Raw genomic sequence first — 5,361 nt, 5'->3', positions numbered from 1 at the left:
TAGTTCAGTTCTAGTTCAGTTCTAGTTCAGTTCTAGTTCAGTTCTAGTTCAGTTCTAGTTCAGTTCTAGTTTAGTTCTAGTTCAGTTCTAGTTCAGTTCTAGTTAAGTGCTAGGCATGGTTTCGCTTTCCATGCAGAGTGAGTAGTTTTAAGATAAATGTATAAACAATTCAATATACATATTCGTGTTATGATGCATTTTTTTATTAACAATGTTTATATACATTTGCCTATTTTAATAAACATGTTTGTAAATATAAAAAAACATGTTGCACATCGTGCTGTTAAACTTGAGCATGGCTTACCACCTGCTTAATGCAGAATGTTAATAACAGTTGTAGTTAAAATCTCAAAGCGTACGGTTGGCGGAAACGGAAAAAAGATATAAAACGAAATAAGGAATAAACATGTTTATTAATTAATAAAATATATGTGTAAAATTAAAATAGTTAAAAAAAAAACAAATACGTTTATAATAAATAACAAATTAAAGAAAAAAATCTGCTTTATCACAAAAGAACATTCATGCATCATTATTAAGCAAATAAATCGATGAATTTGCGGGCAAATAGAAATAAAAATATTAATTGTCTAGTATTTGTTTTTCTTGATATTTTGTGTTAGAAAAATAAACATAGAAATTTAAATTTTATTTAATATTTGCAATTACAAGTGAATGTTTTAAAAGTGAAAAAAAAGTTCTAAGATTTAAAAAAATATATATAAAAAGTGTTTAAGCTAATTTCAAAAAATGCGTCGTGTTTTCTATAGTATTTGTTTGGCTTTAATGTTTAACCAAATTCTCGGGATATGGGCTTTAAAAGATCCTGTTCCTGTTGAGTCTAGATCTTCATATCTGACATCTACTGAAATGGAATTATATCGTCATAGTTTGGAATTCATCGAAGAGGCCGCCTGTCGTAAAGATTTAAATGCAACTTTAAGGGGACTTTTAAACGGCCAGCAGTGGGCAACTTCAAGTAAGTTTCGTTTACTTATTTTTATAAATAATTCACAACATGTTTGGCTAATTTATGAGTATTTGTTTTTATTTACATAACTGCAAATTTTACAATATTTCAAATTTAACATTCATTCATGTCATTCATTGCGTAGATTTATAAATTCAGATGGGTTCAATATCACCTCTTTACTAAAATTGACGGTAGTAAACAAAATAATAAATAATAGGATTTCCTTTTTCTATTTTCTATATAAAGAAAACTTACAGAAAATTTTTATTAGCAAACGTAAATTTATTGAAAATTTTCTACTGTAAAGAACATTATACAATTTAGTTTTATATTTTTTTGGAAAATTTAATATTAATTTTATAGTTTTAAAATATTTTAAGAAAATTTTAATTTTTTATAAAATCTTCTTCAATTTCTTGATTATTTTTTGCTATAATTTAATGATTTGATTTTTTTTGGTATAAAAAGCAGAATTAATTAAGATTTGTTTTATAAAAAATACTTTTCTATATTTATGCTGTCATTAACTTAATCATTAATTTATTTATATTTAAAAAAATTCCTTGACATTTTTACAAAAAAATATATATAAATAATTTCTTTAATTATTCAAACATTTTTTTAAGATAAATATAGAAATTATTTTTTTACTTAGAATATTTTTTTGTTTTAACAGCTTATTGCTGCCGTCTTTATAAAATAGACTTAACTCAGAACTAGAACTGAACTAGAACTGAACTGAAACTGAACTAGAACTGAACTAGAACTGAACTAGAACTGAACTAGAACTGAACTAGAACTGAACTAGAACTGAACTAGAACTGAACTAGAACTGAACTAGAACTGAACTAGAACTGAACTAGAACTGAACTAGAACTGAACTAGAACTGAACTAGAACTGAACTAGAACTGAACTAGAACTGAACTAAAACTGAACTGAACTAGAACTGAACTAGAACTAAACTAGAACAGATCTAGAACTAAACTAGAACTGAACTAGAACTGAACTAGAACTGAACTAGAACTGAACTAGAACTGAACTAGAACTGAACTAGAACTGAACTAGAACTGAACTAGAACTGAACTAGAACTAGAACTAAACTAGAACTGAACTAGAACTAATCTAGATCTAAACTAGAACTAAACTAGAACAGAACTAGAACTCAACTAGAAGTAACTTGAGCTAAACCGAAACAAAATTCTATAAAAAATGTCTATTAGAATACAAATTTTCGATAAAGTTTCTTTAAAAATATAATTTTTTGATAAAACTTCAATAAAAATAGAAATCTACAATAATTTTTCTAAAAAGATAAACATTTTCTATAAAATATGTAAATTTTAATTTTTAAAAATAGAAATATTGGAAAAATATCGATAAAAAAAATAAAAATGTTTAAAAATTGTCTATAAAAATAAACTTTTTGCAAAAATATATATAAAATATAAATTTTGAAAAAATATCTATAAAAATAGATATTTTGCAAAATTTTTTGTAAAAATAGACAGTTTGCAAAATTTTCGAAAAAAAACATTAATTAAAAAAAAAATAAAAAATATATATAAAATAGAAATTGTGGAAAAATATCTATAAAATAGAGATTTTGGAAAAATATCTATAAAATAGAGATTTTGGAAAAATATCTATAAAAATATAAATTTTGCAAAATTTTGTATAAAAACATAAATTTTAAAATAATTTCTATGTTTAATTAAATAATGACTACATTTAGTTTTTTATTTAAATAAATTTGTTTTATTTTTATTATATTTACGCATTTTGTTTTATTTTTTTATTAAATTATTATTTCAAATACAACACTTTTTTTGAAACGTATTATTTTGTTTTCGAATATTTTATAATTTAAATTAATTCTGTTTTTTTTTTTGTTTTTCTTTAAGTAAATAATATTATTTTAATAATATGCTAAACATTTTTTTGTTTTTAATTTTTTTTTTAATATTTTAATAATATATTTATATGGTTTTTTTTAATATAATTTGTAGCTTTTTTATTTTGTTTTTTTTTTAACTAAAATATTCAAAAAGTTTTTTTTTTATTTTAAAAAATTTAAAAATATTAGCTAATTAATTAAATAATAAAAATTAAATATAAAATATATTACAAAATTAAAAATAAATGATAAAAATGTATTTGTTCTAAACAAGCAACTTAAAATTATTTAATAATAATTAAAAAATTATAATTAAATTAATATATAGTATTTAATTTTGTGTATAAAGAAGAATTGTTTTTAATTATTTATACACAGTTCCTGTGTTAATTCATTTAAAGACTATTTAATTTTATTTAAAAGATTTCTTGCAAAATTATTAAATTGTCTTTTTTTATTGCCGTCTTAAGAGAACTGTGTATTTGTATTTAATTAGCATATGATATGCAAAGTCTATATTTAATATAGAAATTATGTTTTTTTTCACTTTTCTTAATGGAGTTTTTAAAGCAATAGAAAGTAATTGAAAAAAAATTAAATTAATTAAATTAAAATAAAATAAACTATAAGTCCTTTTTGTTTTATATTTTAAAAGTTATAAATAAGTAAGAATTAAATTTAAACAAAGCTTTTTTATATAATTAATTATTTTTTTTTTCAAATTTTACAGACACCTTTTTTATTTTATACATATTTTTTTTAATTTGTTTTCAAATTTTGGGCAGTTTTTTTGTTTGTTTTTTTTTTCTTCAATTTTTAGTTAATTATATTTTTTATTGCATTTTGTTTAATTTTTATATATATATTTTTTTTTGTAATTCTATTAAGGATTCGGGCAAATATATTGAAATCAAAATAGGTGTTTTTTATTTTTTTGTATTTTATTTGTATGAGAACCATGACTATTTTTAATAGATTTTCTTTGTTGATATTTTATAATTAATTCGTTTTTTTGTATTTTTTTCTTATATTTGTTTAAGGTTTAAGATAATTTTTTTTTCATTTAGAGTGGTGGGTTTTTTTTATTTTGAGATAATTCTTTATATTTATTAAAGAGAAGCAGGAAAAATAAAACCAATGGTGAAAAGTTGGATCAACTTGATAAAGGTAAAAAACTAAGACAGTGAAAAATCAAGTTTTTAACTCATAGAAAAACAATTTGGCACCCATAGAAAAAATTTAACTACGAATTTAAATCAAAAAAATTTGAAAACTTATTTTAGGATAAATTTTAGATGTCTCTCATTCAGAAATAATGATTCGCTGTATTGTAGTTCATTTTCGAATTTCTTATATCATAAATGTTTTAGGAGAAGTAATCGTTTACCATTTCTATTGATATAGATTGCTGATATCGACATGGAACTACGTGAAACCAGTTGCGTCTTCAACGTTGTCTAGAACTGAACTAGAACTAAACTTGAACTGAACTTGAACTGAACTAGAACTGAACTAGAACTGAACTAGAATTGAACTAGAACTGAACTAGAACTGAACTAGAACTGAACTAGAACTGAACTAGAACTGAACTAGAACTGAACTAGAACTGAACTAGAACTGAACTAGAACTGAACTAGAACTGAACTAGAACTGAACTAGAACTGAACTAGAACTGAACTAGAACTGAACTAGAACTGAACTAGAACTGAACTAGAACTGAAATAGAACTGTTCAATCACAATAGTTGATTTTGTTTGTAACAACTGTTTATTGTTTACAAAATAAAAAATTCACAAAAAGGGAATGTTATACCAAAAGTTAAATCAAATTTTGTTTTTTTTTATATAAAACAGATTAGTTTTTATGTAAAAGAAATAATGTTGATCCATTATAAATTCAATAGGTTTCTTCTCTGATACAGGATATTTTATGAATTTTATAAATATTTTATTTTAATGTATGAATGAATAATTATATTGCATGATTGATAAAGTTATAGGCAAAATATGATGTTATTTCAATAATGACAAATGTACGTGGATAAGTTGTGCATATTTTTGGATTAGGTTGAACTTCATTTGTAATCAAAAAAGTTGTTAAAAAGTTTTTAAATTAAAAAAACAAAAATCTTTAAAAAATAACTTAGTTTAAAAATTTATAAAACAAATTTTTTAAAATAGAAATTAGATAACACAGAAGAAACTTTAACAACTTGTTTGAGAACTTTTTAATGAAGTTTGTTTTGTAATTTTTATGAAAATGTTTGATGTTGTAAATAAAAATTGTTATTTTTTTATTGTTTTTTTGCATGGTTTTTTACAATTGTTTATATATATTTTTTTACAATGTTGTTGTTTTGTTTTTAAAAGGCTTTTTGTTTTAATCAAATTAATTTTGTTTGTAATTGTATTTATAGGTTTTTAATGATTTCTTTAATTAATTTTTTGTGTATTTTTGTATTTTATATTAATATTTATAAATTATAACATTTTT

The sequence above is a fragment of the Lucilia cuprina genome, chromosome 3 (genome assembly GCF_022045245.1).
Source record: "Lucilia cuprina isolate Lc7/37 chromosome 3, ASM2204524v1, whole genome shotgun sequence".
NCBI classification, from domain to species: Eukaryota; Metazoa; Arthropoda; class Insecta; order Diptera; family Calliphoridae; genus Lucilia; species Lucilia cuprina.
Note: the sequence above shows the minus strand (reverse complement) of the source record.